Source organism: Orycteropus afer, unplaced genomic scaffold (assembly GCF_000298275.1).
Source record: "Orycteropus afer afer isolate SDZICR_OR568_19922 unplaced genomic scaffold, OryAfe1.0 scaffold00292, whole genome shotgun sequence".
NCBI classification, from domain to species: domain Eukaryota; kingdom Metazoa; phylum Chordata; class Mammalia; order Tubulidentata; family Orycteropodidae; genus Orycteropus; species Orycteropus afer.
In genome coordinates, this window is record NW_006921879.1 from 860,215 (window position 1) to 873,567 (window position 13,353).

The 13,353-nt window shown below is 43.1% G+C and overlaps 3 non-coding genes across 3 annotated transcripts; 2 read left to right on the top strand and 1 right to left on the bottom strand.

Moving 5' to 3' along the window:
* The first annotated feature begins 4,846 nt into the window (after positions 1-4,846).
* TRNAL-UAG lies at positions 4,847-4,928 on the top strand. The gene has a single exon. It is a non-coding gene; the product is annotated as a tRNA-Leu (tRNA).
* A 3,452-nt stretch (positions 4,929-8,380) lies between these two features.
* On the bottom strand, positions 8,381-8,453 carry TRNAT-UGU. The gene has a single exon. It is a non-coding gene; the product is annotated as a tRNA-Thr (tRNA).
* Positions 8,454-9,994: 1,541 nt separating this feature from the next.
* TRNAP-UGG lies at positions 9,995-10,066 on the top strand. The gene has a single exon. It is a non-coding gene; the product is annotated as a tRNA-Pro (tRNA).
* The last annotated feature ends 3,287 nt before the right edge of the window (positions 10,067-13,353 follow it).

The following is a 13,353-nucleotide window of genomic DNA, read 5'->3' on the forward strand; positions in this document are numbered from 1 at the left end:
TTAGAAATATTTAATTGGGGTTCAAGAAAAGCTGAAGGGAATAGCTGATATATTTATCAAAATGAGCATATTATCTACTAGTATTTAATTATAAGGCCATAGTCTCAGTGGTTCCACCAGACTCTATCAGAACAAAAAACCTGCCCCCCCCTTTTTTTTTTTTTTTTTTTTACTTGTAATTTAGCAAGATTGTTATAGCACAGGCAGGAGTCCTCAGGCCAACACCTGATGGCTTTCTATTGAAGCAAGGAACAAAGCTTTACATTGCCAAATATAGTGTAAATCTGCTGGGAAATGACCCAGAAGATTCTGGTCTGGAACCTTCAGTTGCTCTAAGTTGATACATAGAGCAGTGGCTATCATAGACAAGTGCTTCTCAAAATGTAATGTTTATGCTAACCTCTTGGGGAGTTCATTAAAATATAGGTCCCTATTAAATAAGCCTGAGATTCTGCACAAGATGCTGATACTGCTGGGCCTTAAAGTAAATCTCTTGTGTGTATAAAAATTTCAATCACCAGGACTATTAACAATGTACCACCCACTGCCGTCCAATGGGATCCCACTCATAGTGACCCCTCCTTGGGTTTCTGAGGCACTATCACTACAGAAATAGATTGCCCAGTCTTCCTTCTGAGGAGTGACTGGTGAGTTTGAACCACCAGCCTTCTGAGTGCCTAAGGCAGTCAAGTGCCTTAGGCACTATGCCACCAGAGCTCCCTAATAATGTATGGGTAGCAGAATATTCAAGGTTTATCTCTTAGCAAAATTGTAGAATGCTAAAGCTAGAATATTAACAAACTGTGTTGAAGACTGAAGGAGTAGCCATGTGGCAAACAAGTACATTGCATTTGTTTATATTGGGTATCTTTCCAAAGAGGTGCTTATCTATTTGTTTCACATACTAGACAAAGTAAGTGGCAAAATTGGTATTCCACTAGGAAAGCTGAGACATCTGGCTTGTGCGTCTCAGAGTCCTTCTTGATTGAATTATGAACTCCAACATATGGCCCACTTCCTGACTGTATTAGAGCTTAAATTCTAAAGCACTTCGTTTGTGGAAGGCTGTGATCTGCAGTGGGAGCCCTAACTCCATTTTGAGCGTTGATGTAAGTTTCAGACACCATTTGGGTTCTTTCTGACCATTAAACTAGCATTGTGGCTATGCACAGACAAGTTTTAGGACAAACCTAGGGAGGGGCAGCTTGCCTTCAGGAAGAGTACAGTTGAAAGTAAATTACATTCATACAAGGAATTACGGAACTTGCCTAAGAGTGTTCTTTTCCAATTTAAATAAAGGCTGCGTCCAGGTATTGTCTTATAGCCATCTTGTGGCTATGACTCAGGCTGCAAGTATGGTCATGAGTCATATCCGGACCACCTTGTAGCTAGGTAGTCAAGCCCCAGAATCAATCCTGTAACCCTTTTAAATCTTCAATTATGTATGTATTCCAGTCATGGACTTTTCCTTACTTCTATGTAAGGAAATTCTGTGACAACGATGAACCCATCTGCCACCAGTCATGATTTTGTGATGATTCCCTTTGTTTTCAGTCATATATAACTAGCCACCCACCCATCCACCCACCTCCACCAAGACCTGGTGGACTCCATTCAGCTTTCTCATGCTAATGCTATCCCTCATCCAGGATGGTTGTCTTTGTCCTATCCAAGGCTTAATAAAAATGTCTCTATTTGGGAGCCCTAATTTATGGCATAAATAGACTATCAAGTATAACACAAAATGCCCAAACAGCAGAAGATAAATGAGATGAATGGGACTTCTGAAAATTAAATTGTTATGTGTTTCCAAAGACTTCTCCAAATGAGTCAAAAGAGAACCTACAGATTGGGAAAAAAAATATCAGGCAATTACATACCTGACAAGGGACTTATCTCTAAAATTTATAGAAAACTCCAATACCTCAACAACAAAAAGACAAACAATCCAATTTAAAAAAGGGCAGAAGATATGAATGGACACTTCACCAAAGAGGATATTCAGGCGGCCAACAAACACATGAAGAAATGTTCATGATCATTAACCATTGGAGAGATGCAAATGAAAACAACAATGAGATATCATCTTGCCCCAGCACTAGTAGCAATGTTCAACAAGACAGAAAATAACAAATGCTGGCGTGGATGTGGAGAGATTAGGACACTCATATACTGCTGGTTGTACTGTAAAATGATACAACCACTGTGGAAAGCAGTATGGTGATTCCTTAAAAAGTTGGACTTAGAAATACCATTTGATCCAGCAATCCCATTACTAGGTATATATATCCTAAAGAAGTGAAAGCCAGGACAAGAACAGATATATGCACACCCATGTTCATGGCAACAATATTTACAATAGCAAAAAGATGGAAACAACCTAGGTACCCATTAACAGAAGAATGGATAAGCAAACTATGGTACATGAACACAATGGAATACTATGCAACATTAAAGAATAATGTAGAATATGCAAAACACCTCATAATGTGGATGAACTTGGAGGACATTATGCTGAGTGAAATAAGTCAACCACAGAAGGATAAATATTGTATTAGTTCATTAATGTAAAAAGTCAAGGAAAGGTTTATATATGGAAGGAAACTTTCTTTGTTGGTTAGCAGGGGTGGGAAGGGAGCTGAGGGAACACTGCAAAAATAAAAAATAAAGAAAATAAAGAAAAGTGTCTCTATTGAACCTGTTTGAAGCTGGAGCCTCTTTCCCCCTATTACAGGACCAAGTTTCCTCATTCCATTGAAGGATCCAAAAACTGAAACCAAATCCACTGCTCCAACTCATAGTGACCCAATAGGACAGGTTAGAACTACCCCATAGAGTTGCCAATGTTGTAAATCTTCACAGAAGCAGGCTGCCTCATCAGTCTCTCCCAGAGCCGCCTGCCAGTGGGTTGGAATTGCTCACCCCCTTTCAAGTAATAAAGAGCCCCAAGCTCTTTTCTCCCTTCCAACAGATGCGTCTTCATTTTACACACTGAGGTGGTTGCACAAGATCTCTAGGGTCTTCTCCAGTTCAGATTAAGCTCAGTCTTTCCACTGCTCCTGGGATGTGGCAGACTTACTGCAACAGCCAGTAAGCTCACACTCGTTTTCGTTTTTGTTCTTTTCCTGAGAATTCTCAAAAAGCGTGCAATCACAGAGTGGAGCTTCTTAGAAGTCGTATACTTCAGCCAAAGGAGCTGTTGGCAGAGGATTTGAATCCCTCCCCCTCAAGTGGTGGAGGATTTGGGAAGCGACACCTTAGACCATAAGGCTAACCTCAACCAAGCAAGATGGTGCCTACTGGCCTCCAAGCTCTCCGAGCGCTGGCCTTGCTCCGGACTCCTGTAGCTTCTGGGAAAAAAAAAAAAAAAAAAAAAGACATGTTGATGGGGTGCTAAGGATGGAAATCGGAGACCAACTTCGTCCAGGGAGCTCTAATTGAGCTGAAATAGAGGGAGGAAAAGAAAGAGCAATGAGAAGGCACAAAACACAGTGGGGTAGGGGGAAAACGGATGGCACCGTGGACAACGGACTTGCGCCACTGGGAATTAAGCCCACCTAACCGTTCAGAACTAGTAACAAGGAGGCCACCAAAGGAGTTCCTTTGGACACAGTGACAGGTCTGCCAGATCTGTGAACAGAAGGGGACCTGAACTTGGACTCTATTGTACTAGTTCTGAACTACATTGCCCAATCTTCCTTCTGATGAGTGGCTAGTGGGTTTGAACTGCCAGCCTTCTGGTTAGCAGTCAAATGCCTTAGGCACTACACCACCAGAACTCCTGTAACCACCTGCAATAAATCGTGATTGGGCTTTTGTTTAGCCATCCCTGCCTCTTTTTGCCTAGTTTAAAGAAAACACAGAAGTCTTCCAACAACATTGCTCTGTTAATCCTTGACTATCCTCAGTGGCGCCACTAGGGTTGATGTCACCCAGTGCAGTAACTCATGGTGTCATTCCACTTCCTCACAGACCTCCTCCCATACCAGACCAAACAGAATCCTTAGTAATCCTTATTATCAATTTTAATCATAGGATAATAAGTGAAAGTTTACTTGTAAATTGCTTAGATGTATTATTTCTTACTTCTTAGATTGTATATTTTGTAAAATCTTTCTACATTGAATCACATTATTAGTTACTACATTATTATATAGCAACAGAGTGGAAGCCGTCTTTTATTTTTCTCCTTCTATTCCTTTAATTACTACTTCATTCTCAAAAAAAAATTATTGATACCGGTTCACAAATACTACTTATCACAAGACTGTAGCTAAAACATCAGAAAATTTGACATCAGCAGTAAGAAAACAACAGTTGATGCTTGTAGCCTGTGCAGATGAAACCACATGATTCAAAGTGTCATTACAAATAGATAATAATGACAGTTCTGATGGGAGCACATTAGAAGATTAAAAAAGTAAATTAGCATAGAGTTTTAGTATATTGATACATATAAACTGGGCTTACGAAAAATGTTTTCATTGTTATCACTTGGTACAGGGCTATTTTCATTTTTTAAAAAAAATAATATATTCCTGCTGAAACACTGCACAAAAATTTTATAGACAGTTTGGTGTCACCTTCTCTGACAATGTCACCTAGTGTGGTCCACACCTTCTGCATCCCCCTAGTGAGCCACTAACCATCCTTCTAGCCGTTTCCCAAGGCGTATGAGAACACGAAGATCCCTTCTCTCCGGGATTTGCTAAAATCATAAAGGATAGTATGAAAACCCTGCGGGAAACTGCGTACCAATTAGAATGAATCAGTATTTTGCGTGTGCACACTGAGACAAACAACTCAGAGATGAAGAAAGATGCACTGAAGCATAGTGACCACAAGTGGTAGTGTGGCCGAGCGGTCTAAGGCGCTGGATTTAGGCTCCAGTCTCTTCGGAGGCGTGGGTTCGAATCCCATCACTGCCAATGGTTCGTTTTAGTGTAGCCACAAAATCAAAATGCTAAGGAACACAAAGTGGGGGTTTCTTAAATGTGTAAGTCTTTCTCACCATCGCACATCGATATGCTTCCCCGGTCAACCCAAAGAGCCCTAGATTTCTGCCTTAACCCTTATGATGACCTCCCATTCAGCTGTGCAGTTGTCTATTAACAAAATAAACTTGATCAGCCTGGTTTTCTTACTCGAAATGCTCCATACCCTAGGTCCGTAGGACTGACTCTTCCGACATACCTTTGCCCTCTGCCAGTTTCTCCCGACGCTCCTTACATCCGAGTGTTTGCACTGCTTCAGTGTTGCTGCGATCGGGAACGCTTTCGGTCTTCCTCTTCTGAATCCCATTGCTTGATTCTTTTGACCTGGTTTAGGCATCATCTGGATCAGGAAGGCTTCGTAGAAAGTGTCATTACTATCAGGGCATCTCCCGCACTGGGTTAACAATTGCAGCTCTGTATTTGCAAAACACCCTGCTGAGTACCTGATTTAGACTGTAATCACATTGCTTTAAAATTGAATATGATGAAGGAACAAACGCACGAATGAGTGAATGGATGCAGAAAGTCATACTTACCTGGCTTCAAACTGTCACTCCCAGTGCACTTTTCAGCCATAGCTACAGTGAATTTGGCTGGGCAGCTCGGTCAAGGTTTCATTACCTCGTATGCTGGGGTGAAACCACCTGCCTGAGTCCATTCCGAGTCATGAGACCCCAGGTGTCTGAGCAGAACTGTCCCAGGCCTTCCTTGCAAAGCAACTCAGGTGGGTGCGATTAGCAGAGGAGTGGTTAACCTTTTGCACCAACGGAGGTGGAGTAAGAATAGGAGGTAGAGTGTAGGGGTAGGAGAAGTTATTTGGAATTTGACCTTGCAGGTCGACTTGTGATTCCAAACAATTCAAGACTGATTCTTGGTGACCCTGTGTATTGGACCCAGAGGGGCATGTTGCTGTGTATACTGATCCTTGCAAATTAATCTACTTAGCTTGGAAATTGTGAGAGAAAGAGGGTTAGGGCCTATAAAATGGTGTCCTCTTAGAATGATTGTCCCAGTGCACTTTTAAGCCATTGCAGCCCCTGTTAGCTACAGTAGTACTCATGGATTTGGCTGGGCAGCTCCCTCAAGAGGGTAGAGGATTTCACTGCCACATCATGAGGAAGCAATGAAGGAAACAACGCAGAGAATGGGAATCTTGTGCAAGAACCAAGACCTTGAATTTTTCATGCCACGTTTTGATTTTGCCTTGCTCTTTATGTCTTTTCCCCTCCTCGTTAAAAATCTTCCTCTATGTCCTCTCATTTCCCTTTGAAGATTCTTCCAGAGAACTAGTTCCCCTCCTTTTCACCACCTCTCATCAAGAAATATCTTGGGTGCCAAGATCTTCATAAGAGAGTCCGGGTTTTTTGTTTGTTTCTCAGAAATCAGGCTTGCTTTGATCCCAGTGCCTTGTGAAAAAAACCTCTATACTTGTGGACAAAATGGACATTGCTGGCCTTTCTATAAAATTCCTTCTTTGTATCACTGTCCTTCTTTTCTCCACAGAACAATTGTTCTGTCTCCTTTCATGCTTCTTTGTTTTCCTCCTAAAATTTAATCCTGAGCATTATCCAAAAAAAACCCAAACAAACAATAACCCAAAACCACTGCCATTTGTCTATAGTGACCCTATAGACAGAGTAAAACTGCCCCACAAGGTTTCCAAGGCTGTAAGTCTTTGTGGAAATAGACTGCCTCATCTTTCCTACTGGGTTCAAACTGCTAAACTTTTGATTAGCGGCTGTGTGCTTTCACCACTGCATTTCCAGAGCTCCTTGAATGTATCTAAGAGATTGTTAATGTTTATGTTTATGTTCCTCTCCATCCTGTCATCTATAGTTTGTCCTGTAATGGCTCTCTTGAACCGAATGTGTTTCTTCTGTTTGATTTCTAATTTTCAGCTGCCTAGACAATGTCTCCCATTAGGGAATCATCTCCACACAGAAGAGAGTAAGTCTGAAACCAAGCTTATTCAGCTTCTCCCTCCCCAAACAGGCCCTTTTCCAGCACCCTCTGTAGTCACCAAAGACACTAGCTTTTCCTGGGTTCTCAAGGTCACCGCTCTGGAGAGCTTCTGTTTGTTTCGTTTTACTCCCTTGCCTCTTTTGTCTTTAGCACCTTCAGTGCTTATTCTGTTTATTTGAACAGGCCTTTCTGCAGTATTTCTACTTCAGCCCTGAATTACCTAGTGTAAGTTATTCAGAGTAATAAAATAGGATAAGGATGAAGGCAGGGTTGAGGGGAGAAATGCCAGAGAATATTTAATCAATGCTAGCTAAATCTTAAAGATTAGGAGATGGATTCAGACCCCAAACTAATGTCTTTAACTCAGATCATGTGAGTAAACCGAACCACATGTTCTGCAGAGTCACAAAGTAGATGTGCAAAATTAAGGGTCATAGTCTGAAAATACACTTAAAATAAGCATTTCAGTCTGTTGGGTAGAAGGCTAAAATCCTTCAGAAATTAAGTAGAGGACTTAATTAGGTAAAAGCATAGAGCATTTCCTCCAAGCCAGGATCAAATGTGTGATATCATATTCCTTTGATTTGCCTCCTTCCATCTACCCACTGTGCTACTGAAAGGCACAAGGTGCAAAGCCTAGTGTATATCTTTGTGTAATTACAGAAGCAGTTAGAGAGATGGCCAGTTTCTGGTCGAGGTCCGTTTCCAGAAGGGAACTCAAGAAGTTTTCAGAGAACGGAATCTATAATGAACCAAACCCCAGGAGCATCCTAGAGGTAACAGGATGAGGGAGTCTGAGTCCAAGAAAGTGCAAGCAAAGCAGAAGCCATCGGATAAGACTCTCAACGAGATGGGTTGACACAGTGGCTGCCTGTGACAAACACAGCAACGATTGTCAAGATGGCGCAGGACTGGGCAGTGTTTCGTTCTGTTGTACGTAGGGTTGCAGGGTTGCTTTGAGTCGGAGCCAACTCGACCTCCCTTAACAACAACAACAATATGTATCTCTGGATTGAGCTGCCCCAGAGTAATCTGTGAACCAATTCCTGCTCTAGGAGCGCAGGAGAATCTGCGGCGCCAGGCAGGCTGTGGGGGGGAAGGAAGTGCTCAACGCTCTTCGCTCGTGAAACTGCTGGAGGTGGTGGCTACCTGCGGGATAAGGTTGGAGCATGGATTCCACCACCTCGGAAATCTCCCCGAGACCTGAGCGATCTCGTTTCTTCCTGCGCTTACTTAAGAGTTACATGTACCTTTTCTCCTAGGGTCATAGGTGCCTAGACTGTGTTCTTTCGTCCCTAATTTCCAGGCACTGACTTTCATGGAAGGATCATTCAGTGTTTCTTTTCTTCAACAGGTTTGTTTCTGCATTGGACAACACCGAGAATACTGTCTTTCTCGTAACCTCGAAGAAAAGAGGGTATTGAAGGCTCCAGCGAGATTTGAACTCGCGACCCCTGGTTTACAAGACCAGTGCTCTAACCCCTGAGCTATAGAGCCGTCGTATAGTCTAGGTTTTAACATGGAATTCCTTAGGTTTAGAAAACCTCAGCAAGCTGGCATTGGTTTCTAAATCAATAGTTAAAAGTTAAAGGACTTTATGATAGACGAAGTACTTCTTTATGTAGGAGAAAGAAACACTTCCTTGGTCAGGTCCAAAGTAAAGTACAAGTCACTGGAAGGGATGGAGTCCACAGTGCACGCTCCTTAGGCTCAGGCCTGACATGTCACTGAGGTGGGACAACATCAGGTCCCTGAGGTGCAGTGAGGTTGAGTATGGGTGTCTTACACAAGAGAAGGACGCAAGCCGTGGCCCCCAGCCTACCTGTATTTTAATAGAAGTAACTACTTCGGCTCTCGGAAACGAGGGTTCGTGTTCTTAAAATAGAGGCAGTTTTGTTCAAGAACAGGATGTGCCCATAGCACCCTCAAATTTGGGGACCCGAGACACGGCGGGTGTGAAGGCGCCCAGGGCTCCGCGGCCTTCCGGCGGAGTCAGGCTCAAGCACAATCTGCGACTGGATTCCTCTAGGTTTCCAGAAGCGGATGATGACGGGAAGTCGACTGGCCATTCCCTCTGCTCGTTGGGAATCGGCTTCCTAACGACTCGCGGTCTGGGCGGCAGCTCTTTCTTTCTGGGACTCCAATCTCTTTTAAATGACCAGCCTGAACCTCAAGAAAAAGAAAATGATAGCATAAAGCTGAGTTGGGGAGTCGGCCCTTCTCTTCTCCCTTTCTTTCCTCTGGTTTCAGCGTGCCCAAGAGCCTGGCACCTGATCCAGGAGATCTAGACATTTCTCCAACATTCATCCCATGTGCCAGCATAGTACCTAGCTCAGGGTAGACAGTGTGACCAAGGCAGACACTGCTCCCGCCCTAGGGGAACGTAAAAATTGTTAGCTCGAAGGCTTCGTCCCCCTAGCAGAAAGGGGCTGAAGAATAAAGACAGCCTCCTCCCTTCCCATCCCACTCACCACCTTTTGGGTGAAAGAGAAGCGGGTGGGCGCAGACTTCGATGGAAAAGGGTATGAAAAACCAGCGACTCTTTCCCGACACCTCCTCCTGCACGTCCTGGGGTGGTGCCTGGTATTTAAGCCTGTAGTAAAGTTCATCAAATAAACCTGAAAATAAAGAGCAACTGGCCATAAAGGTGGCTATAGAGCAGATGGGACTGGGCATTGCCGTGCTTGCATAGTGTAAGATTCTGTGCTTAAGCCTGTTTAAAGGCATACATTTGAGTCCCTCTGCTGCCAGCCAGAGAGTTTGCCACTTCTGATACATCGTTTTCTTTGCTCGTGGGGGGTTCCGGTCCCAGATCTAATCTCAAGTTCAGACCCTCGCAATTCAGCCTGAGTTCTGAAATGAATATTCAAGAAAGATCCTGGGGCTCAGGGTCCTTGGAACCCTCAAGTTAAAGCTTCTAGGATAAGGAGAGAATCTCTGGGCTTCGAAGAACCAAAGCATCCTCAAGTATTTTGTTGCAATGGGCAAGATAAATTAACATCCTTAAAATGAATAGGGGGACGCATGCTATTTCGACTGGCTCGTTGGTCTAGTGGTATGATTCTCGCTTTGGGTGCGAGAGGTCCCGGGTTCAAATCCCGGACGAGCCCTACGGTGTCATTTTAAAAATCAAAATATAAAAAAATCCCTATCGCTTTAGAGCCCCTGGGGGTTCTAGTGGCGTAGTGCCTAAGGCACTTGACTGCTATCCAGAAGGCTTGAGGTTCAAACCTACCAGCCGCTCTTCGGAAGTAATATTGGGCAATCAACTTCCGCAGAGATACCTCTTCGGAAACCCAAGGAGGGGTCTCCATGAGTCGAAACCTACCCGACTGCAGTGAGTTTGATTATTTTAGAGGATATAGCCCCCAAATGAAGCAAATACCTAAACCTAGAGAGGCCTCTCTCAGAAGCTTACTTATCACACTAATCCATAGTAAAAGAAAGCAATCAGTAGTTTCCTGAGTGCACAGTGATATGAAGTAAGGATGGGAGAGATTTGTTACAAAGGGGCATGTGGAAACCTTTGGAACTGATAAAAATTTCATTTTGATGATAGTAGATTGCCCAACCTTCCTTCCCAGGAGTGGCTGGTGGATTTGGACCGCCAGCCTTCTGGTTAGCAGTCAAGTGCCTTAGGCACTAGGCCACCACAGCTCCTAGAGGTGAGGTTGTTGTTGTTGTTGTTGTTATGTGCTGTCGAGTCGGCCCCGACTCATAGCGACCCCTCCTTGGGTTTCCGAGGCAGTATCACTACGGAAGTAGGATTGCCCAACCTTCCTTCCGAGGAGGTGAGGTAGAGAGATAATATTCAAAGGTAAGGAGGGGGCAGACTCTAGAGGGCCTTCTTTCTTGTACTAAAAGTTCCAGACTTTATGCTGTGGATCTTGAGTATGAGAATGTAAATTTAATCATTGTTACTACAGCAGAAGGATGGAGGATGACTTAAAGGGGAACCAGACTAATGATTATTTCAAGGGTCCAAAAGGGAAATGTTGAGGGTCTGAGGTACCAACAGCAAGAATGAACAGGATTCCAATTTGAGAGTTGATAAAACAAAACAAAACAACCCCACCAAACTCACTGTAATCCAGTCAATTCTGATTTATAGTGACCCCTCCTTGGGTTTCTGAGGTATCTCTACTGAAGTAGATTGCCCAATCTTCCTTCTGAGATGTGCCTGGTGAGAGCTGATAAGAAAGAAGAATATAAATGTTAGTGACTAGCGGTGAGGGTGAGTTAAGAAAAAAGAGATACCTAGGATGATTGCTAGGTCTTGAAAGTTGGGTGTTTTTGTGCTTGGCAATGATGTTCAGCAAGATAGGGCACACAGAAAGATGAGGAGATGCAATGTCAATCATCCATTCAAACTACTGCTATTAAGCATCTATTATGGGCCAAGATGAGCCTGGTGGTGCAGTGGTTAAAAGCTTTTCACTGCTAACCTAAAGGTCAGCGGTCAAACCAGCGCTGCATGGGAGAAAGAAGAGGCAGTCTGCTTCCTTCAAGATTTACAGCTTTGGAAACTCTATGGGGCAGTTCTACTCTGTCCTATAGGGTCACCATGAGTTGGAATCGGCCTGCTGGCAGTGGGTTTCTTTTGGTTTTATGGGCCAAGAACTGCAGATGCAGAGGCCTATTGAGATATAGTCTCTGCCTTTAAGGAGTTACATTCTAGAGAGGCAGATTGAAAAGTAAATAGGAACTCAGTGAAAAATAATAAGGGCTAGGAAAAAGATATGCAAAGGAGGTAATGATATATCATTCTATGTTGAATTACAGGTGAGGGGTTGAAAGAGAGGTGATATCAGGGAAGTATTGCACAGGAATTTGTGTGTTTTAGTGAATCATGAAGAATGAGTAGGAGCTAGCCTTGCCTATGGTCTGTCCAGAGTATATGGTATGACATGGTTACAGAAGAAAGAGTGTGGTGCCTTGAAGTAGTCTGAGTAATACAACATACCTGGAGTTAGGCTGCTAAAGAGTTTGATCTTTATCTCTCTCTCTGTTTCTCTTTTCTATCTCTCCTCTCTCCTCTGTACTCTTTCTCTCCCTCTCTCTTTTTTGGTGAAAATATACACAGCAAAACCAGTTCCCACTGCTATCAGTAGCAGAACTTCTGTTAAGAATTCTCAACAATGAATTTTTTCTTGAGGGAGAAAAGCTTGTTGATTGTCTTCCTTTGCTGTGAGGGAGATTTTTTTCTAGTCTACTCTTTATTGGGAGTAGCCCTTTAAGAGTTTTAGCTGCATGCAGGAGGTGCAGTTTCAAGTAGTCACTGGAGTAAGCTCAATATGGCAATGACTTTATTAACACTCTAGCTCCTTGTTACCCAAGCTTAGCAACGTCTTTCAGGGCAGTGGCTATCATGTGCTTATTATTCCTTCATTCATTATATAATATTTTTGGGACCCTTATTATGTGTCAAGCTCTATTCTGCGTGTTTGTGATACATTCCTATTTTCAGCTTCCTGTTAATTTGTGACCTGTGGGAATAACCTTTATTTTCTCAAAAACTTAGCTAATACTTTAAAAAATGTTTAATATATATCCTATTACATTTTGTAACAGAAAGTTTTTCAGGACATCTAGTATACCATGTGGTTTCCCTCTCATTTTCATCATCATTATGAATGCCATACTTCAGGCCTTCATTACCTCTTACCTTAACTTTTTTTTTATTATTTTTTTTTATTGTGATTTGGATGAAATTTTACAGAGCAAATTCACTTTCCACACAGCAGTTCACATATACTTTGTCTCATGACATTGACCAAAATTCACCATAATGCGACATCTCCCCTCCCACTTCCTCCCCATAGTTACCTCTTCCCTGTGTCCATCCCTCCATGTATTCCTGCCCCCTAAGCTGTCTCTCTGTGCATAAACAGCCCTTCTTTCTCCCATGATTGTTCTCTTCAAGGAGTGTATCTACCTCAGGCAAATGTTCAACTCATATGCCTGTCTTTTGTTTGGCTGAAAGTCACAGGTGTGGGTTCAATTCCAGACCTGAAGGGCAGCTAGCGTTCATAGTCTCAGTGGTTCCACCAGGCTCTATCAGACCAGCAAACCTGGTCCCCCTATTTTTTTTTCCCCCAAATGATTTTGAGTTTTGTTCCACACTGTTCTCCCTCTCTATCCAGGATCTCCTACATAGATCCCCCTCCAAGTGGTTGAGAGTGGTAGCCGGGCACCATCTAGTTCTTCTGGTCTCATAGTCGTATAGGCTGTGGATCGCATGGTATACCAGTCGCTAGGACTAATTGTTTCCATGAATCTTTGATTTTCTTCATTCTTCTTGCTCTGGATAAGGAGAGACCCATGGTTGCATCTAGATGGCTGCTTGCAAGCTTTTAAGATCCCAGTCACTACTCACCAAAGTAGGAGGTGGAACAAT